Consider the following 23,865-nt stretch of genomic DNA (forward strand, 5'->3'; position numbering starts at 1 on the left):
AGAAATAATTATATCTGAATGCTACTGACTGCAATTTTTAGCATTTTTGTTGCTGAATAATTATTTACAACTCATGTTTTCCACTTTTTGACCTGTAGCTTGTTGTACAGTATTACATAAAATTATTCACACCTCTTCCCTCATCATTGATTGAATAATTTATCTGTGAATATTTGTCCACTTCTCAGCCAGTTCTAGGAACACTGCTGTTCTGCACACAGCCATACAGAGACACACAGAGATTATTTCAGTCTCCTTTGTAAACCAAGTAATTATATTTAGGGACGTTATTACTAGAGACTGGCCCTACATGGGAAAATGTGGTTCTAAACACTGAACACATCTATTGTTTAAGAATGTTCAGATCCAAGATTCTGGTTTGGCCCAGCTTCAGGCTGCAGTCATATATCTGAACTCTGCCCAGGCACGAGGGTCTGAGCTAACAGCTCCTCATACAGGAACAGATCCGGACATACTTGGAGATAGGTATGGGGGGAAAGAAGTCCAGATCCAGGAAAATTAAAGAACTTAAACCAGTACAGATGAAGATAGGATATAGACATCCATTGCTCCAGGTGCTACTGCAAATAGAGGGGTCCTTACTTGAGAGTAAGGAGGGGATTTCGTCAGTTGTGGGGGCATGCCATCTGTGTGCCTTCATCCTCTGTTGCCCCAATGACTTTCTACTTAGAAACGTAAGTAGTTAATACCACTTGAATGCCATTAATTCCTACAGGTTCCTCTCCGTGGCTGCTACCACTTGCTTTGCAGCAACAGAAGGGACAGCAGAGCTGTGTGGGATGGTCAGTTCTTCACATAGATTCCTCTGTCTTGGTGGATCTGCCACCAGGCCTCTCTTCACCAAAAATCCCAATGATTCATAGGTCTTGGAGTCTGTGTCCCTTGCCACAAAACCCTTCCACAGGAAGAAACTATTGCTGAGAAACTTCATTTCCTGGCCCTTTACCATCCCTGCCATGGGTTTCTCCAGAGAAGGGGCCAATTTGTCCCATGGGCACAGATGTAAGTGAAAGGACCAATATAAATAGAGTGAATGTCCCCAACGGGGTTGAAGTGGGGGACCAAATTGATTGTTATGGGGGAAAAAAAAACAAATTGCAACACTGCACTTACCACAAGATATTACTCTGGAAATTAAGCTCACTCAGTGGTCTAGTACCTAAACCTTCCTCTGTGTGCTCACCTGAGAGCTTTCATTGAGAAATTAGACTCAGAATGAAGGGTTTAATCCTTCAGGGAGAAACAAGAGAAAATGGGGGAAATGTAGGATTTTTGTGGGAGATTAGCAAGCAAAGAAAGAAATATTAACCACACTACCAAATTAGGAACAATGAAAAAATACGTTATGACCTTCCCAGTAACCGTGGAAGTCAAGCCAGGAGAGCAGGCACAGAGCTTTGCAGACCAAACAACCAAAGCTCGTGGTCAGTCGAGTAGCTATCTTTTTAATGAATCCCCTCATTTTAGAACTATATTTGAACATATTTAGTAGAGATCAGACTTTGGCCAGCCTCTGCACTGGTGAGTATTCAGAAGGAGAGTGCAAGGAGATTCTCCCTCCATAACCCAGCTGCTCAAGGACTAGCTGCAGGAGAAAGGATTGGCAGGTTTAGCAGCACTGGTTAAAAGGGGTGAGAAAAAGGCAACACAGCCGAATACATCCTTCTGAACTGGCCAGAAGAGTGCGCAACCAGAAGGGAACACATATGGCACATCCTTAAAAGAAGTCACATGATGGTGTACAAGTGTGACGAGGGTCCCCATGCAGGTCTCTGCCTATGAAACACATTATTATTATTAATTATTTGTATCGTGATAGTGCTTAGAGAGCCCACACTACAAACAATAAAAAGATGGCCCTTGTCTCAATGTGCTTACAGTCTAAGACCTCAATCCCTCAAAGACGTACACATTTGAGGACTGAGTCTGCAAGGCGCCAAGTGTCATCAACTCCAGTGAAACCCAGGGTGCTCAGCACCTTGCAGGATCAGACCATTGCTTTCACTTTAAGCATTAGGAATTTGTTAGACATTAGGTCTTCAGTGGGAATAATCACAGCATAACAAGTTAAGCATGTACATGAGTAGAAATTCCAATGACACAGACGTTTGAATGGACTTCTCCTTTGTATGCTATTTAGAGTCTGATTTTAAAAACAGTCTTCAGTCTGACACCCACATTTGTGTCCACAAATCAAAAATATTCCAGTGCAAAACTGGATTAAAGAATCAGTCTCTTGAAATGTAAGACCAAAAAGGCATATGCTTCATTTTGTTACTGTGTCCACAGAATACCATTTTGTCTATTCAACAGACTGGTAGAATGTTGCAACCTCCAAAGTCTGTTTGGTTACCATGGTTACTGGCTCTTCAAAATATTGCTACCAGACTGAGAATAGCATCTGACGCTTGATCATTTTTCCATGATTTTGTCTAATTTCACAAATTTAAAGAAAAATGCTTTAGATTTAGGGGCTCAGGAGTTAAAGGATGATGTAAATCAAGAGTGAAATGCTTGAAGGAAATTTGCTCTATGTCTGGCAACTCCAGATAGTGCAATTATTCCTTCTCTTTAATAAGCGTTGAGTAATACACAAAAATATTGACTATATCGGGGTGGCCAAACTTACTGACCGTCCGAGGTGCAATCTTATAACAATCTTCAGAAGTTTGAGAGTGAGGGCAAGCCTGCTGAGACTTGGGGCTTCTGCCCCGTGGGAGGCACCTGCAGAGGCTCGGGCTAAAAGACCCCCCCCCCTGCTGGGCAAAAGCCCCTACTCCACCACCTGCTGCAAGGCAGTGGTCCAGAGCTCCCCCCCAAGTCTGGTAGGTGGAGAATGGGGGAGTGGCGTGGAGGGCTTTGAGAGCTGCACTTTAACTGTAAAAGAGCTGCATGAGGCTCACGAACCACAGTTTGGCCACCCCTGGAATATATAGTTCAGTGTTACAAGCTACTAAAAATTAAAACTCACAAGGGATTTTTTTTTGGTATGTGTTATTGCTGGTGTTGTAGCGAAGGCTAGGACTGAGATCCTCAGTTGGCATAAAATCAGTGAGGTATTAACTTCAATGGCGCCCCTGTGATGTACATCCACTAAGGATCTGGCCCTAGATCTAGATGGACAATTAAAATAATTATTTTTAAATTACATTCATTATTTGATATTATTACACCAGCTTTACTCAGTAATATGGTAGCAACTACAGACATTGGGTCTCACTGTGCTAAGCACCGTGTATACAGCTAATGAGGCAGTCTGAGCTCTTAACATTCTTCACGAGACCTTGATCAAGGCCAATGCCAAGAGCCACCCAGCAGGCAATCGTAATACCTAACAAAGGCTGAGGGCCAGATCCTCATCTGGGCCATATCAATGTAGCGCCTTTGAAATCATTGAAGCTCTGCCAGTTTACACCAACTGAGGTTTGAGCTATAAGACTGTTACCCTAGTATGCTAAGATAGAGTATTGAGATGGCCCTTGTGTGGTACTGCATTGTGCCGATAGCCTAGTTATCAGTGCCGTAACTTAACATGCTGTTGTACACAGATTAAAAAATGCACTCCTTATGTGATTTTAGATAAATGATCTTTCACATGCATTGGTCTAATGCAATGGGGACATCCAGTGAATAGCTAGGCTATGAACAAAGTTATATTCAGGTGGGCGAATTCAGAAATTCATATGTATCATTAAAACTGATCTGACACAAGTGATTTAGCATAAGTTCTATTCCTTTCTTCAGACAGCAATTAAAACTCAAATCCAGTACTAACTACCAGATGATTGTATTATGTTTCTGATTAATATAGAGTTTATTTTTGTACCTCAAAAATGGAAGTTTGTGTTTATAAACTACAACACTGAATAAAAGAACCCCAGAAGTGATGGAATCTGTGCCTTTGAACAAAGAATCAAGACAGTTATAGAGATTCAAGTGCCAGAGTGCGCCTTGATGTAAGGTACCAAGAGACCATCTACAAAGGAAAAAAAATGTTTTAATAGTTATATAGCTGAGCTTTCTGTATCTATTCTAATGTAAGTCCCTTGCCCAGTATTTATCTAGTTGAATACCTGCCAAGGTATGCTAGAAATCAGAATTTGGCAATGAAGGTAAAATACATAGCGTTCTGCTCTAGGTAACTGCTCTAAGGAGAGTTCTGATAGGGGTAGATAGCCCCTGACCCTAACACAAATACACAGGAGAGTAGTGCTCCTCCCAATCTACTTCCTTCAAAGAGTGCATTAGGGCTATATGGACCTTGTCTGTACATCCTGTAGGGTCTGGATGCTTCCCTCAGGGATCAAGTGGATGAGAAGGAGGAAGAGAGGGTGAGAGACTGAATGTAGCTATGGTCCCTCCCACCCACCACTATGTGCCAGACAGCACAGCTGACTAGAAGGGGGTCAGAGAGAGGAACGGGAAGTGAGCCCGCAGTACCCTTTCCTGGGCTGCAGCATTACTCCCTGCCTCAGAGCAAGAGGGGAGCACAAGAGGAGGAACTGGGACTGAGGGCCAGATTTTTAAAGATATTTAGGTATCCAGCTCCCATTGAGTTCAATAGGAGTTAGGTGTCTAAATGCCTTTAAAAACCTGGCACTGAGTGACAATGACAACACCTTCCAAGACTCTTCCTGCAATGGTACAGTTCTTACTCAGGGCCAAATGCAAAACACCCACTCCAGTCCATAACAGTTGGAAACAGGCCTGAAGCAAAATTTCTCATTGGGATCCAACTTTGAGGCTAGAACCCACCTCTTTAATGGGCAGGATTATGAACCCTACACCTGGTGACCCTAAAAGTTGGAAATGCTTGAATCTAGACCTGATTTTGAATCTCCAGGCTTAAGGGTGTTCCCTTCTAGGACTCTGGTTTGACCCACTGTACAGATACAAAGCTCCTGTGTGGACCTAAGCTTGTGGTTTAGGCCTATCTCTAAAAGCAATGGCTTACATTAAAGAGGCTGAGCATGATACAGAATCCAATCTCAGATTGGCTTCTGCCCCTTCACACACTCAAAATTCCATTTTAAGACCATATTCAGTTTGCAGTTCCTTATCACCAGTAGGTCGTTACTGCTTTCCCATCATCTCCCTCCCAGTGAATATCACTGTTTTGGATTATTTTTTATTAAGATTTATTTATTAGGGTAGGTCAAAAACCTTTAATTAAAAAGTTTTGACGATAGGAACATTTTCACATTGTTTTAAATCTTCAAGTGTAATGGATTCAAAATCAACGTTTTTCTTTCTGATTCACATTGAATGGAACCTAAATGAAAACTTTTAGGATTTGAGGTTCTCCTCCCTTATTTCTCTCCTTTTTTCCTTTTAAAGGAATGTGCTTTCTACCCTTTATTTTCAGATAACCAATGAAGCTGTTAAGCAAGATTGAACAATATTAATTCCTGTTGTCCAGTGGGTGCCATACCACTACTATAAAACCTTCCATTTAGCAGTGCCCTCTGTCCTCTCCTCAATCCAGGAGAACAAATTACTGTTTATGTTCAGACTTACTTGAATTACTTTATATTAAGCCTTCTCAAGAAATACGGTGCAGATACTTTACTGAAGTCTTGATGTTCAGCCAAATTGTGACATCCAGCGAGTCCCACTGAAGCAAAATGGAACTATTACAGAAGTAAAATACTATGTGAATCAGGGTGTCATGAAGCAGCCCAATAGCTTAAATAATCAGTTACACGCCGGGGACATTGAATAAGACCCAGAAGATCATCTTATAGTAGGCACCGTTTGCTGCTTGCAGCTGCTGACACAACCATTAGTCACTCGATCAGGCACAGGCATCCCTGGTGCCTTAACCCCAAACAGGTCCACCTCACCCTGTGACACATTCATGCACTAATTTTGTAAGGGAAAAAATAGTAATTCAGTTTGACTAGCAAGGTTTTTCCTTTATAAACCTATGCTGCTTATTACTCAGAATTGTTCTTTTTTTTTTTTAAAGTAGGAGTTAGATTAGATTTGAGGACGTGTAAGTATTAGGGTGGATTTTTCTTCATTAATTAGAAGCCCAGTACTACATCACCTTTTTCCCATTTCTCCCATGCCTGCCCAGTTTACTTCCAGTGTCTGCTCTGGTCTCAAAGACTCTTCAAAACCTATTGGCAATGGTTTGGTGAATTCATTAGCTAATTCTGTTAAAGCCCTGGCATGCACATCCTCCAGACCTGCTGTTGTCTACGTGTCTGTATATTTTTGTGCTACTCTGCCAGAATCTGCTTTCAGCCTGTTTTTGAAACGTTAATCAACCTGGCCCAGCTAGCTAGAAAGCCAGTTCCAGGGGCTAGAGATATACCAGGAGCAGAGAACAGAATCCAGAGCCTCTAGCATCTTTATATTTCATGCCAAAGACAGTGGTGGTTCTTGCACAACCACAATATCAGACTAAACAGCATGTAGGAGTCTGAATGATCAATTTCCATGCATGATCTTTTAATAATAATTAGTACTCCTTCATTCTTTAACAAGTTTTCCCCCAAAGCAGAGTACATCAATTTCAGTACGTCACTTATTTTCATTTAGGGCCATTGAGAATCATTTGGGCCACATTCATCCCTGGCATAAATCCATTGGAATTAATGGAATTACACCGGGAATGGATTGCACTATTTAAATTTAATCCACTTCTAGAAAACTATAACTTTGAAATAAATTATCTTCTATTAGAGCACCTACATTGGTGCTTCCCAGAACTTTCAAGAAACTGTCCACTCAGACTAAGTTGTTGGTTGTACACACCGGAATTTAAGTGTTAGGTAATTCTTCCTCTGAGAGGTGAAAATTTAGACTGCAAAAATGTTTCATTTATTAATTATATTATTCATAATGAATTTAGACAGTGTTTTAACTTTGTATTGTGCTGTTCAGAGATCAAAATAAGGTATGGGTACCGCCTCAAAGACCTTATCTAAATGAGACATATACAGAACAATAGACAGAAGGATAAACAGAGGAAAGGGATAAAACAAATTTAAATTAATTGATTTATAGATTCAAAGGCCAGAAGTGACCTCTGTGATCATCTCATCTGACCTCCTGTATAACACGGGCCCTGGAACTTCCCCAAAATAATTCCTAGAGCATAACTTTTAGACAGGGGCAGTTCCAGGCACCAGCACACCAAGCACATGCCTGGGGCAGCAAGCCATGGTGGGAGGTCTGCTGGTTGCCAGGAGGGGGGGGAGTCAGGCGGCCTTCGGCAGCGTTTCTGCGGGAGGTCCGCCGGTCCCACGGCTTCAGCAGCAATTCATCGGAGGGTGCCGAAGGTGCGGGACCGTCAGATCACCTGCAGAAATGCCGTCAAATCCGTGTCACCAGCGGACCACCCGCAGGCATGCCGCCGAAGACCGCCTGACTGCCATGCTTGGGGCGGCAAAAAACATAGAGCTGCCCCAGCTTTTAGAAAAACATCCAATCTTGATTTAAAAATTATCAGTGATGGAGAATCCACCCACAACTCTTGTTCCAGTGGTTAATTACCCTCACAGTTAAAAATGTATGCCCTATTTCCTGTCTGAATTTGTCTAGCTTCAGCTTACAGCCATTAAATCATGTTATTCCTTTTTCTACTAACCTTCTCTTTGTTTAGATAAATAGATTGAGATCCTTGAGTCTATCACTATAAGGCATGTTTTCAAATCGTTTAGTCATTCTCGTTGCCCTTCACTAAACCCTCTCCAATTTATCAACATCCTTCTTAAATTGTGGACAGCAGACCTGGACACAGTATTCCAGCAGCAGTTGCACCAGTGCCAAATACAGAGGTAAAATAACCTCTCTGCTCCCACTCGATATTCCCCTGTTTATGCATCCATAATGATGGGCTTGATGCTGTGAGAGGCTGAACAAGCCCCAAGAGTGAATAGGAGCTGAACACACTCTGGATGGGATTGGATTAGGAGACTGATATGAGGAGAGTGGTGAGAGAAGAAGATTATTTAACGCCTGAATGTTGTGTAGATTAGAGAGGGAGGAAAAAGGAGAAAGCCAAGAAAGCCAGGGAGGAGGTCATAATAACCCAGGTTTTGGATGTGGGGATAAGAGGAAAGGGATGGATTTCAGAAAAATTCTGGAAGGGAGAAGTGACAGATCAGGCAAGAACCTGGATGTGGAGCAAGAAGGACGAGCTGTCAAATAAGGAAAGTGAAGTAGAGGCAACCAGGCAACAAAACCAGAGAGGAAGACGGAGGCAGGCCTGAAGGGATGATAGAGTCCAGCACCAGGTTGAAGGAAAAAGGATAGAAAGAGTCAGATTCTGTGCAGAGTTCCCTTCAAGTACAGGGCTATATGATGGCAGGTATTTGATGGTAAATTATGCATCACAGGCAAACTGCAAGGGAAGCACATAATAGATAACGACTGCCCCTGAGAAGGCTGTGCTGGATCAGAAGAGACTATGGAACACCTTTAACTATTATGCTCCTTACTATTCTGCTCCATATTTGGGGGTCTGCTGGAATAGAAACTGAGCATTCCACTGTTGTGTAGCCAGATTTATGGACAATTGTTCAAATACCAGAGGATTCCCTCTCTACCTCGAGAAAGAAGGACTTTGGCCAAATGTTTTCTTTGAGACAGTTGCTAATGCAGTAATTTTATATTACCTATGGCAGAGCCATTATTCAGCCTGTTGTCAGGCACATGACAGCTTACCTGAAACTTTAATTCAAACTATTTGTACAGTCATTTATCTTTGCTAGCAATTCCTGAGAAAAAACAGAGTAGTTTGGCAAAATGTCAGTTGGCATGGGGGAAGGGCTATGAAATAAAATTAATTTCTCAGTTCTTAGGACAATCTGGGGGTGTGGAAGGTTTAGGAGGGGTCTTGTTGTATCTCTGACTGTAATTTCTTGTTATCGTTTTGAAGTCTACATTTAATAAACATGAACAGAGAAAGCAAGAAAAGGAGCTGGAAAAGGGAACTGGAAAGAAAGAGTCAACCCACTGCCACTGCCTTCAGGGTACAGATACAGGGACAAGGGACGAGCTCTGAAGGAGAGGACTGCATCAGAAGAACACTGATATGGACAAGCATGCGTGAGGGAGCTATTTGAAAAAGCAACCGTAACCAGCAAGATCCTCTGCAGCCACTAATCTTCCTTCCTTCCCTTAATTTAATAATATACTCAAGAGCTAGCCTTAGTATTGCATGAAACTGGGAATTGGAACCCACTCAAGCTCCACTGCAGGCTAAATCTGGCACACCTGATTGACAGGTGGAAAGTGGTGGTGCATCCAAGTTCATCATCCTGGACCATATTCTGCCACTCTTACTCACATTGAGAAGTACCTTACTCAACAAATGGACTGTTGGCAGAAGAAGAAGGGGAGGTTGGAAATTGGGTGCTGAGACGGAGAGGAGGGTCTTAGTGTACCAATCACTAGAGGTTAAAATATCACCAGAGACTGCACCAGAGACTGCAAATGCACCAGAGTCTGCAAATCACTGATTTACAGAAACCTTTTTCCAAATGAGTACAACACATCCGTAACATTCCTGTGCTGCAGAGATAATTTCATGTAATAAAGGAGCCAACATGTCAGTGCCTAAAACAGGAAGATTTAATCTTAACCTTTCAGAATTGATAGGACTCTATTCAAAGCAGAGTTTTCATGCATTCTGAGGCAGCTTTATGTTTTCTCAAGGTGTGGACTAGCACTGGTCTCTGATATGTACCCTGTATTTTGAAAAAGGTGTTGTGACAGTCTCTGAACTGATGGCAATCACACATGATTTGGATCCTGTTCTCTTCATTGATAAGTCTGACCCAACTGCACTAAAAAAATACTTTGTTTTCATTGCACAAATATGTTGGTTAACAGAAAGGCAGGACATATGCTTGCTTTCGGTTCTGATGGAGGTGAGGGTGAAAGGTCACTGAGGGTGCTGCAAGGGTTTCTAAGTACAAGAAAATAAAAGTCACACTGGCCTCTTGTGTTGTACTTATGAACAGGTGGCGACCAGTACCACAGGCATTTTCTGTCCTCCTGCACCCTTGGAATTCAGGGAAAAAAAACAACCAGTAAATTCCACAGCAAAATAGTTTTAGAATTCTGAATGCAAAACTTACCTGACATTGCTGTTCTGGATCCAAATTATAGCACTTTTGGTACAAGCTGACCCTTATTGTGTTATATATGCATTTACGCTAGTTTTTAATGATTAAGATGCTAATTTCACAGCATTAGCTGGATATGTATTGTGCTTTACATCTCTACATCTAGAAGCAGAGGCATATGAAAACATAAAGTTACACATCTAATTTTATCAAAAAAGTGTAGTTATGGAGACAAGGAAGAATAATTGTCTTTAAAACTGATCTTTCTAACTGAAACAAACTTTTTATTGAAACACTGAATAAAACAGGCCTCCAGCAAGTCTGCATATCAACTAACCCTCACACTTGGGCAGAGTCCATTCTTCACAGTCACTACAGTCAGACTGAGATGCTGTTAAGGGTCTGCTATTTATCAGAGGAATTGTTTCTCCACTGCCTAGCCATGGATTCCTGTCTCTGCAGGAGCTGTGCGTAGCAATTCAAAGAGCTCTCATTTCTCCTAATCCCAGTGTTGAATGCTGAGAAATCCAGCAATAATTTCCTTCTTTCTATTCCCTCTTCTCATTTATTGTGGTTCTCTTATTCTCTTCAGTACTTTGTACAACAGCTGGAGCCCTAGTCACAGACCAAGATCCCATTGTGCCTGGTGCTCTCCAAACATAGAAGTAGCCCTCCCTATCTCCCCGAAGCAAAGCCTGAAATTCTGGCTCCATTGAAATCAATGGGAGTTTTACCATTGACTTCTGTAGGGCCAGATCTTCACTCAAAACGTCTCTTCATCTGCTATTGGAGCTGTACAGACAGCATCAATACAGTAAGGAGACTCCCTTCGAACCCCTTCAGTCAGTATCACTGTATTGTCTTGACGACTATAATGTTCCTAATGGCCACTGCGTCTCTGAGGGGAGTCTCAGAATGGAGATGGCTGTTAATAAAACCACAAAGATGACGTGGTTCCTAGGACAAGCAAAAAAAACCCCATTGTAGTAGAAATAGATTGTATCACACATTCCAAGACATCCTACTGTCATGCTGCCCTCTCCTCAGAAACAACTAAGGAGAGCTGGTAGTGTCTGGACACAGCACAATGTAGTCAAACTGTAGAGCAATAAGACCAAGCAGTTTAGAATACTCAATACCTTGTTCTTATTCTACTACTCAGGATAGAGCAAGACACCATCCCTACCAGAACTGAGAATTGTGTTGATTCATACATAGCTAAAGCTCTATGAGCTTGCTCGGGTGAGGTTACATGCAAGCTTTTCCTGATCATCTGTCAATGTTTGGTCTGAGACATCTGCAGCACTGCCACCTAGTCCAGCATGTAGTACATGTATTCATCAGGCATTATAGATAAACTGCCACTAGGTGATGCAGCCTTTGGCTGAAAGTACACACTGCGTGCCCTTAACTTGCCTATTTTTTCTTACATTTCTCTGCTCTAATTGTTATATTCTCATCTTTTCTTACTATCTTATTTTTCAAATACAGCTGTAATAGACATAAGTGTAATAGTCAGATGGAATTCTGAATTGAAGGGGAGAGATGTTCTGTCTCACCTGTCAATTTCTCCATCCTGTCATCTCCCTCCCCTCCTCACTCCAGAGGATATGGACAATTAGATACTTAAAATCTGAGAACAAAATTGTCAGTTATGGTGTTACTAGGTTACTACTCATTTTAGCTTTGGAAAAAGTCCTATTGGCCAGGAAGTGGAGGTGGACCCTATGACCCGGTCTGACCTCTGACAGACAGCTCAAACCATCTCCGGCAATTATAAGAGCACGTTATTATCACACATAAGGGTCGGTAGTTGTGGTCTCAAAGCATAATGATTCTAGTAGTGCTTGTCCTCTTCAGATCTCAGTGTGCTTTACACAGGTGAGAACACATTGTTCCCATTTTGCAAATGAGGAGGCACAAACAGGTTAAGTGACTTGCCCAAGGTTACGTAGTGAGTCAGAAATAGAGCCAACAATAGAACTCAGATCTCCTAGCACCTCATCTAGTGGTCTGTCCTTCAACAGCAAGCCAGTATTTCCAGTTCTCTTCACAGCTGTGGTACTGTTGTGTGTACCACCCTATAGGGATCAGGAACAGAATGTGACTAGTGTAGCAAAATATTGTGATGACATTATTTGATACTTCTGTTAATATTGCTCTTGCAGCAAGAATTAGTACTGGCCAATGAGTTTGGGGAAACGTTTTAACTTAACAAATGGAGGAAACAAAATTACAAAGTGCAAGCGATAATTCTTTGCGAGGTCTGAATTGACTAATGGAAGTTAAATAACGGGCAGGGATTATAAATCTTTCCCTGCTTCAGCTAAACTAATCATCTGTACACATTAAGGAAGCGTTTAAAAAATGGTTTCATTGTACCATGAGAAAAATAAAAATACACTCACCAATGAATGCTATGCCAGCAGTGGAGTGAAGCCAAGATTACAGTGGACTTTAACACAGTTAACAAAAAAAACAATAACTTGGTGAAGTGAATGTTTGAAGAATGCTTTCCATTTATTCCACAGAACTGAATCTGTAAAAAGCTTGCAAATAATTAGACACAGAATCCTTCCAAGCAAATGACTCAGATATCTTTATTGTCGCAGGGTATGCTTAATGCACTGTCTTCCAGTGGTCACACAGCATATAGCAAAGAGAAAAAATGTGAGTACTGAATAATTGACTGCCGCTCATAAGAATTAATAAAAAGCACCAAACATAAACAGTGGTTAAAGCTTTGAACAAACTGTGCTCTCACTGACTTTGTGCTTTTAGATGAAATATCTTAGCAGGGTTTCAGTTATTAAACACAGTGCAGGCAGCCTCAACAGGAAGAAATGAGGGGAGGAAAGTTGTGACAATAATTAATTTAATGCAATTTTATTCCATTTGCTGTTCCTATGGAAGATCTAATAGCATTACCCCACTGAATAAATCCTTAAAGAGCACAAATCAACAAGACTTGAACTTCCCATTTTTAACCCATCTCCATTTGTGTCTTAGCTACTCCCTTTCCCGTCACTCTTTCTTTGGCCTTTTCCACATCTGTGTACAAAGTGACACTCATTCGTATTGATAGGATGAAATGCCACTTTAGTTTTCCAATGAAAGAGCCCTGCCACCATCCGCCTTTGATGTGGTTAACTGTGATGGTAGCACCTTCTTCCCCAAATAGATGCTCCAGACCAGTGATACTCAGATCGAGGCTTGTGAGCTGCAAGTGGCTCTTTAATGTGTCTCCTGTGGCTCTTTCCAGTACATGATATCAAAACACTGTGATTTAATTATTAACCAATCTAAGTTATTAACCAATCACAATGCTTCTACTATGTTATTAACCAATTGTAGTTGATCAAATAATAATACTTGATCAGTCATTTTGCTGTGCAAATTATATATATATTAAATTAAACAATGAATTCACACGGCTATGGCTCTTTTGGGTAATGTCGATCGTTGATTTGGCTCCTGAACCACTGAGGTCTGAGTATCACTGATCTATACCAATCCTACAAGAGCTGTTTCCACTCTGGATGCATCTCAGAGGTCACTAAAACAATAAAGCTTCCTGTTTGATCTCATTCATATTATTGGGATCCTAAAAACTAGAAGACCGGGGTAATTCATGTCCTCATTGTTTCCCACCTCACCGCAGCCCAAATCTAAACCCAAATACACATGTAGCAAGGTTGTATGAAAGGCAATACAATCAGAATTGGCTTTTGAGACCCATGAAACCCACAGTGGAGAGGGATCCCTAAGTCATGGTGCAAAGGAGTAGAATGGGGTGCAATTTTCAGGACAAAATATAAGACCTTTTTACATCTTTTTTGGGGTCTGAATGGAAAGGGAAGGGGGAAATTAATTCAAGGCAAGAGATGGAAAGAAGCGACAACTGAGAAAAATGGAACAACCTTAGTGTAGCCCTCCAACCCAATTCTATTATAATAAAACTTTTGTTTGTTTTTCATAGAAAATGTATCACAAAATGCTTTCTAGAATGTCATAAAATTGTGGTAGCAGAGCAGAGGGATAGGTGAGACAAAGTTTAGTCAGAGACAAAAAACAGATACTTTGGGGTTAGATTTGGAAAGGAATAGAGTTTTACTGATAGCTTAAGCAGGCCACACGCAGCCCGTCAGGGTAATCCACTGGCCGGCTGCCAGACAGTTTGTTTACATTCACACAGCCACCTGCAGCTCCCATTGGCCGGGAACGGCGAACCGCGGCCACTGGGAGCTGCGAGTGTAAACAAACTGTCTGGCAGCCCACCAGCGGATTGCTTTGATGGGCCATATGTAGCCTGTGGGCCGCAGGTTGCCCACCACGGGCTTAAGACATTGTGTCCAAAAGAAACTCCATTCACTGGCACTGCTGTGTAGCGCACTAATTAGAGATGAACAGATAAAGCAAGAAAGTAGTCACAAGTTTGGCAAAAAAGGGGCCTGATTCTCCATTAACTTGAATCTTGTATAGACATTTATACCTGTGCAAAAGCAAACGCAGAGTGAATGTAACATATTGCTGTTCTTGATCTAGTAGCATTTCACACTCACTTTGCAATTTGCGCATGTGTAAATGACTATACAAAGTGAAAGGCAATTGTGAATCAGGGCTCAAGCTCTAAATGGGACGCACATCTGAGTGCATTTGGGTACATGAGTTTAACTTGGAAGAATGTTTCCAGAAACAAAGCTAGTGTAAGTAAATGTTCTGAAGAATACTTATATGGAAATGCTTTCATGGCCATTTTGAGAAGCTCCTCTTCTTATCAGGGGCGGCTCCAGGCACCAGCACGCCAAGCGCGTGCCTGGGGTGGCAAGCCACAGGGGGCGCTCTGCCGGTCGCTGCTAGGGTGGCAGGCAGGTTGCCTTCTGTGGCATGCCTGTGGAGGGTCTGCTGGTCCCACAGCTTCGGCAGACTTCCCGCAGGCTGCCACCAAAGGCAGCCTGCCTGCCGTGCTTGGGGCAGCAAAATACCTAGAGCCGCCCCTGCTTCTTATTCATACCATGGATTCCTAGAACAATTGTGAATATTTGGGAATAAATTGTGAACAGGAAAAAAAGGACATCACTTGTTTATAAAGCTGAGGGCATCTGAACAGACAACAGAAACAATACCATCTAAATTAAGAGACCAATCAAACAGTAGTTAATAAACAATAATATTCATAGCAACTGTTTAATAACATAACATAGGCTAGATCTTGGTTCCAATAACTATTCGACAAGTTATGAAAAAAATAAGAGACTTGTCAAAATCCTAGTTTGATTGCAGATACTTTTGGAAAGAAAAGAAGACTATATTCATCAGATAAATTAGCACTGAATAATTGATCTACCTATATTTGTGAGATGGTTTCTAGGAAATGTATAGTACTCACGTTATTATAGTGCCCTGTTACTAGCAAACAACTCTAATTATATTTTGGCTGTTCCGGGATTCACTAATTCTATAGAGAGGAATTAATTCTGCTTTCTATGTGATTTACATTTGCTTTGAACTTCTGGAAATCCATAGTTAGGGGGTCTTTTACATGTCAAAGATCAAGATATTTAATCCTTTCTAAAACAGAAAAGCACTGAAATGTCACAAGTCAGCTGGAACACAATGTAAATAAAAAGCAATTTGTGTAAAGCAAAACAATCCCTAGTCATATAAACCCTGACCAATTAGGCCTTCTCTGGGGAACCTAATTCAAGATAATAGTGACCAGAGTGCTGGCTCAAGCTCCATCTCTCAGCACTCTGTCACACGTGTCAACATTTGATAAGAGATTAATGAGAACTAGGAATGTTGTGTTGTCATTGAAATGACAGAAACCATCCTCAAATAAATCCAGGTCACTATTTAGTAACTAGCTGACAGAAAAAGGCAACCATAGTCGAGAATGGGTTAAGTAAGACAGGGAGGACCAGGAGTAAGACAGGGAGGACCTGCTACAACCTGCCAGGGGGGCAAGAGGATGTTTGATGTTGGTTGCTCCAAGTTCATGATCTCGCCCCACACTATTTTTGTAAGACAGCAGACCCTAGCCCCGCTTCTTAATCATTTGCCAGTCTACTTTTTTCAGCACATCCCTTAGCCTAAGCAGTAGCACTGGTGGTGACTAACTAAGTGACCAGAAAGGTCTCTTTGGAAGAGGCCTCCTTGATCCTTTGTTCTCTCTGCACTCTGAAAGTGTGTTTTATTATTATTATTTTCCAGGCATCAAGCTCTTTAACCTTTCTTCTTCACTACCTTAAATCTCTCCTCTTCTTCAACAGCCTTGCTGTCAAAGTGCAATTATAATCAGAAAAGTGACTGCAAATGTGACACTGAGGGGTTCCACATTTAGTCTCTTTCAGAGTCTTCCAGATCAAGTTTGCTCAACTTACAAGGCAAAAGATAGGGTTTCAATCCACCAGCCCTGCAAACTGAGAGATGAAAAATTGATCTGTGCTCTTTCTGCTTCGCATATCAGCACCGGTAATGAAAATTCTGCAATCAGAACTCAGATGATGGTTTTGTTAATTATGAATAAGACAGGCTAGAATCCAGCTCATCCTTAGACACTGGCAGTGGCTCTGAAGTGCTAACACTACTAAATACTTTGTTAGACAAAGAGAGCCAGATTCTTCCACTTTTATGTTGCATAGTGCCTGAAATCAGAAGCAACCTCATTGATTTACATACCACGTAAGTTACTATTGAGCAGGAGAAAACGAAGCAAAACCTGATCCCCCAAACTCTGCAGCTATAACTCTGAGGTACACAAGGAGCACACGCAGTGGGCTGGTGTAAAGTGGCATAGTGATCTTAATGAAGCAATGCTGGTTTATGCCAGAAGAGTATCTGGCTAAGTATGTTGAGTTAGATGACACTATTCGGAGCAGGGACAATCTACTACACTGTGTTTGTACAGTACTTAGCACAATGGGCCCCCATTCTTATTAGCCCTTAGGCACTGTATAATTAATATAATTATTAATAACTAGTGTTACACATTTACTTTTCTACTACTTATACACTTCCAGATTGCAATAACTATGTTCCAGGCTGGGAAGCACACTTTGTTATTTATTCATTTCTCTTCTTTGTGAGCCAGACACCACAGCCTTTGATGAACTGAGGCCTAACCCTGTCAGGTTTTTTAAAAGAGATCCTAGAGGCAGGGGCGCCTCTAGGTTTTTTCCACCCCAAGCACGGCAGGCAGGCTGCCTTCAGCGGCTTGCCTGCGGGAGGTCCCCGGTCCCGTGGATTCGGGGGCAGCCTGCAGGAGGTCCGCCAAAGCCACGGGACCAGCGGACCCTCCGCAGGCATGCCGCAGAAGGCAACCTGCCTGCTGCCCTCACGGCAACTGGCAGAGCGCCCCCTGTGGCTTGCCGCCCCAGGCACGCGCTTGGCGTGCTAGTGCCTGGAGCCGCCCCTGCCTAGAGGCTATGAAAGTCTGGCACACAAATGCAGGGCAGACAGGTGGACTCTAGAGAGTTGGTTCCAAAACACATGACAAATTGGGAAGCATATGGTATAAAACCAGAGAAAATAAGGAGATCTAAAATTAAGGAGCATGACATGTAAGGAGGCTTGTCTCTGGTATGAACTGTTCAGATAGGCATTCCTCCCAATGGATCTATAAATTTAAATCCAAAATAATTTGTCAGCAAAAATGACTGCTGTTATCACACCATTATATGATATTTTATACAGCAGGGGCTGGCAACCTCTGGCATGTGGCTCACCAGGGTAAGCACCCTGGCAGGCCGGGCCACTTTGTTTACCTGCAGTATAGTCAGGTTCGGCCAATCATGGCTCCCACTGGCTGCGGTTTGCCATCCCAGGCCAATGGGGGCAGCGGTAAGCCGTGGCCAGCACATCCCTTGGCCCACAGCACTTCCCGCCACCCCCATTGGCCCGGGATGGCGAACCACAGCCAGTGGGAGACGCGGTCCGCTGAACCTGCCAACACGGCAGGTAAACAAACTGGCCCGGCTCGCCAGGGTGCTTAGCCTGGCAAGCTGCATGCCAGAGGATGCCAACCCCTGTTATACAGTCTCTGCCCCTCACATTTTTAACAAAAAAATACTTTATTATCCTGCTTGATAGTCCAAGGAATTTCCTCTATGCTGCCATGAGAGATACCTGCAATAGAGACTTTCAAACCCAACCTCTACATTTTTGACTTAGAAGAGCTCTGTGTAAGCTTGAAAACTTGTCTCTTTCACCAAGAGATGTTGGTCCAAACAAAGATATTATCTCACCCACCTTGTCTCTGGGAATGGGAGTGTAACAGGGGTAATATTCTAGCGCAGAGGTGAAGCAGGGAGACCAGAGGTGCCCCACAGCACTGAACAGCTACCCCTCTGGTTGATTAGCAGGAATATTGATGAAAGTGTTATGTAGACCTCTAAGACTGGAAATTATGACTATATAATAGAAAGCTCATGAAAAGAGAGGAAAAAATTGGGGAGGTCTCTCTCAGGACTCCATCTGTAGTGCAAAGTAATACATTGGAAGGGTGTGATGGGGTGTGCAGCCCCCCACCACCCCTGAAGGGGTTAAAATGGCTCAGAAGGGGCTGATTTACCTAGTAAACTGCACTGAGGGTGGGGGCAGAAGGGGAGACTTTGGCTTGTCTGACAAGCACTAATTGAAGATGGAGCCCATCTGAGCAGGAGTAGGTGGGGGCTTGTATAGAGTCAGGAAGTGAGAGCTGAAAGTCCAAAAAGATGTAAAGTTATACCTAAATGACCAGCAGATAAATATAGTGAAAAATTACTAATTCTTAGCCATGATATTTGATAAAACCCCACTTGGAGGGACCATATTGAAAATATTAAAGACATGTGCAAAGGTAGAACTAACTTACATAAAAGTAACTCTGGAACATCCGGGGAGCAAATAAGAAATTTTTGTAATGCTATACAGAGCACTAATTAGACCAATTATTGAGTATGGATGTCAGGCCTTTGGATCAGCAGTGAACACAAATCTGAGAAAACCAGACTATATCCAAGCACAGGTATTGCATATCACATGTGGTGCCTTTATTACTACACCTCTGTGTATACTACAGATAGCAGCTGGTGAAATGCCTCTCTTAGGCCTGGTCTACACTAGGCGTTTAAATCGGTTTTAGGAGCGTAAAACCGATTTAACGCCACAACCGTCCACACTAGGAGGCACCTTATATCGATTTTAATGGCTCTTTAAACCGGTTTCTGTACTCCTCCCTAACGAGAGGAGTAACGCTAGTATCGGTATTAACATATCGGATTAGGGTTAGTGTGGACGCTGATCGACGGCATTGGCCTCCGGGAGCTATCCCACAGTGCACCAGTGACCGCTCTGGACATCATTCTGAACTCGGATGCACTGGCCAGGTAGACAGGAAAAGCCCCGCGAACTTTTGAAATTCATTTCCTGCTTCCCCAGCGTGGAGATCTCATCTCATCAGCACAGGTGACCACGCACAGCTCATCAGCGTTAACAATGCAGTCTGCTGAGAATCGTAAAAGAGCCCCAGCATGGACTACATGGGAGGTACTGGATCTGATCGCTATCTGGGGAGAGGATTCAGTACTAACAGAACTGCGTTCCAAAAGACGAAATGAAAAAGTATTTGAAAGAATTTCTAAGGCTATGACGGATAAAGGCCACAGCCGGGACTCAGTGCAGTGCAGAGTGAAAGTTAAGGAGCTCAGACAAGGCTACCAGAAAACCAAAGAAGCAAACGGAAGGTCAGGGGCAGGTCGAAAAACATGCTGCTTCTATGCTGAGCTGCATGCAATTTTAGGGGGCTGCGCCACAAGTACCCCACCCCTGTTCGTGGATTCCGAGGTGGGGGTTGTAATCTCTGCCATGGCTGAGGATTATGCAGACGGGGAAGAGGAAGATGAAGAAGAGGAGGAAGACCTAGCAGAGAGCACACAGCACTCCGTGAGCCCCAGCAGCCAGGAGCTTTTTATCACCCTGACGGAATTACCGTCCTCCCAGCCCTCACAAGCCACTATCCCAGACAATGACGCCATGGAAGGGACCTCTGGTGAGTGTACCTTTGCAAATATCAAACATTTTTTTTTAAAAAAGCCTTTTTTAATGATTGATTTGCCCTGAGGTCTTGGGATGCATTCGCAGACGGTATAGTTACTTAGAAAAGTTTGTTAACATGTCCAGGGATTGAGAGGAAATCCTCCAGGGACATCTCGATGAAGCGCTCCTGTAGGTACTCCAGAAGCCTTTGCAGAAGGTTTCTGGGCAAGGCAGCCTTGTTCCGCCCACCATGGTAGGACACTTTACCACGCCATGCATGTAGCAAGTAATCAGGTATCATTGCGTGGCAAAGCATAGCAGCGTATGGTCCCGGTGACTGCTGGCATTCAAGAAGCATCCGTTCTTTATCTTGTTCTGTTATCCTCAGCAAAGTGATATCGTTCAGGATAACCTGGTTAAAAATCAGGAATTTAAGTAAGGGGGGGTGGCCATTTTTCTACTGGGTTCGTGGACTGCATCAGCTTAAAAAAAAACTTTCCTGCACGTAGCGAAGCGGGGGGAGGGGAGGAGTGAAATGCCGATGATCTTTTCTGTGTTTGGTCACCGGCGATCTTCCCCAAGGCACCAGACACGCAGTGGGTGGGGGGGGGGAAGGTTGTTGATTAGCAGGGAGCTAGCGTGGTATTAGCCATGCGTTGTTGGGGGGGAAGGGTTAAATCACTACAGAAGCCGAAAGACAGTGGCTTACCATGGCCGCATGCAAGCTGAATTATGATGCCTGGACCTGCGTCTGTGAGATCTGTAACTCCAGAGCTGCAGGCACTCACTATTAAGATGAAAAAATGCGACCTTGTAGGGAAATCACATGTGCTAGGTGGTGAATACTGCTGTTCACTGTGAAATAGTATAACCATTGTTCTGTAAAATGTATCTTTCTAAATATTTATCTCCCTCATGCAGCTGCAAATTTATCAACCATCCCTCCTCCATCCCAAAGGCTAGCACAGATAAGGCGGAGGAAAAAGAAGACGCGAGATGAGATGTTCTCGGATATTATGGAAGTTACACGCAATGAAAGAGCTCATCTGAATGAGTGGAAGGACGTGGTTTCAAATTACAGGAAAGAGGCCAGTGAACGTGAGGACAGGAGGGACAACCGAGATGAGAGGTGGCGGCAGGAAGATCAGCGGTGGCGGGATGCAACTCTGGGGCTGCTGCGTGATCAAACTGACATGCTCCGGCGTCTTGTGGAGCTTCAGGAACGGCAGCAGGATCACAGAGTGCCGCTGCAGCCCCTGTATAACCACCCTCAACCCTCACCATGTTCCATATCCTCCTCACCCAGACGTGTAAGAACGCGTGGGGGGAGGCTCCGTGCACCCGCCCACTCCACCCCCGTGGACAGCCCAACCAGAAGGATGTCGTTACTGTGAATTTTTTTTAATGGCCTTCTCCATCCCTCCTATCCTCCTCCCAAACCACACCCTTACTTCTCTCCCTCTTTTTATAATGAATCAATAAAGAATTCATGCTTTTTAAATGAGAGTGACTTTATTTGCATAAGTAAGCTGTACTCGAAGGGGGAGGGTGAGTTGCTAACAGGGAATGAGTCAGTCAAGGCGGGGTGGGTGTTCATCAACAAACACAGCAGTCACACTGTACCCTGGCCATTGATGAAGCTCGTTTTCAAAGCTTCTCTGATGCGCACCGCTTCCTGGTGTGCTCTTCTAATCTCCCTGGTGTCTGGCTGCGCGTAATCAGCGGCCAGGTGATTTGCCTCAGCCTCCCACCCCGCCATAAAGGTCTCCCCCTTACTCTCACAGAGGTTGTGGAGAATACAGCAAGCAGTAATAACATAGGGGACATTGGTTTGGCTGAGGTCTGAGCGAGTCAGTAATGTCCGCCAGCGCGCCTTTAAACGGCCAAATGCACATTCCACCACCATTCTGCACTTGCTCAGCCTGTAATTGAACAGATCCTGACCCCTGTCCAGGCTGCCTGTGTATGGCTTCATGAGCCATGGCATCAAGGGGTAGGCTGGGTCCCCCAGGATAACGACAGGCATTTCAACATCCCCAACTGTTATTTTCTGGTCTGGGAAGTAATCCCCTTGCTGCAGCCGTTTAAACAGAGTAGTGCTTCTGAAGACGCGAGCGTCATGAACCCTCCCTGGCCATCCCACGTGGATGTTTGTGAAACGTCCCTTGTGATCTACCAGTGCTTGCAGCACCATTGAAAAGTACCCCTTGCGGTTTACGTACTGGGTGCCCTGGCGCTGCGGTGCCAAGATAGGGATATGGGTTCCATCTATCGCCCCCCCACAGTTAGGGAATCCCAGTGCAGCAAAGCCATCCACTATGGCCTGCACATTTCCCAGAGTCACAATCTTTCGTAGCAGCAGCTTAGTGATTGCTTTGGCTACTTGCATCACAGCAGCCCCCACAGTAGATTTTCCAACTCCAAATTGATTCCCGACTGACCGGTAGCTGTCTGGCGTTGCAAGCTTCCACAGGGCTATCGCCACTCGCTTCTCTACTGTGAGGGCTGCTCTCATCTTGGTATTATGGCGTTTCAGGCCAGGGGCAAGCAAGTCACAAAGTTCCATGAAAGTGCCCTTACGCATGCGAAAGTTTCGCAGCCACTGGGAATCGTCCCACACCTGCAACACAATGCGATCCCACCAGTCAGTGCTTGTTTCCCGGGCCCAAAATCGGCGTTCAATGGATAGAATCTGCCCCATTACCATCAGGATCTCCAAAGCGCAGGGGCCCGCGGTTTGAGAGAATTCTGTGTCCATGTCCTCATCACTGTCATTGCCGCGCTGCCGTATCCGCCTCCTCCTTGCCTCGGATTGAAGGTCCTGGTTCAGCATATACTGCAGGAGAGTGCCCGAGGTGTTTAAAACATCCACGATTGCGGTATGGAGCTGAGCAGGGTCCATGCTTGCTGTGTTATGGCGTCTGCACAGTTCACCAAGCAAAAAAAGGCGCGAAACGGTTGTCTGCTGCTCAGGGAGGGAGGGGTGAGGCTGTACCCAGAACCACACGCGACAATGATTTTTGCCCCATCAGGCACTGGGATCTCAACCCGGAAATGCCAAGGGGCGGGGGAGGCTGCGGGAACTATGGGATAGCTACGGGATAGCTACCCACAGTGCAACGCTCCAGAAATCGACGCTAGCCTCGGACCATGGACGCACACTACCGATTTAATGTGCTTAGTGTGGCCGCGCGCACTCGATTTTATAAAATCTGTTTTACAAAACCGGTTTATGCAAATTCGGAATAGTCCCGTAGTGTAGACGTACCCTTAGAGTGAAGCTCCTAGACTTAACCTTTGGGGGCAAAGTACTAGGTTACAGCAAGGGTGACAACACACAGCTAATGTATAATGGTTGTTGGGTATTAAGCTGAGGCCAGGGAGGACAAAAAAAAAATCAAAATTCCCCATGGAAGTAGGGTACAGAAGTAGATAAAAGATCTCAATAAAAAGAAAAGATTGAAAGAGATCAAAATCTATAGCTATGGGAAAATACTGGAAACCACAGGAAACCCCACCACCACCACCACCACCACCACCACCACCACCTGTCCCCACATCCAAAGATAGGCATGGAATTACCGGTATATAATGAAATAAATCAAAAGGGAAGACTGATAAATATATAATACATTTGTGATAAATGGGGACATTACTGCCAAATATATACAGATGGCTCCAAAGAGGAAGAAGCAGGAAAACTGGCAAACTAACTTTGTATTCATACTGTATTTATGGGTCAGCT

The 23,865-nt window shown here is 43.7% G+C and overlaps 1 long non-coding RNA gene across 1 annotated transcript in view; it reads left to right on the top strand.

Moving 5' to 3' along the window:
* The first annotated feature begins 389 nt into the window (after positions 1–389).
* Positions 390–23,865, top strand: part of LOC123376899 — a 44,192-nt gene continuing 20,716 nt past the window's right edge. The window contains exon 1 of the long non-coding RNA XR_006581991.1: positions 390–695. This is a non-coding gene — a long non-coding RNA (uncharacterized LOC123376899). The remainder of the gene's footprint in view (positions 696–23,865) is intronic.

This window comes from Mauremys mutica, chromosome 1 (assembly GCF_020497125.1).
Source record: "Mauremys mutica isolate MM-2020 ecotype Southern chromosome 1, ASM2049712v1, whole genome shotgun sequence".
Taxonomy (NCBI): domain Eukaryota; kingdom Metazoa; phylum Chordata; order Testudines; family Geoemydidae; genus Mauremys; species Mauremys mutica.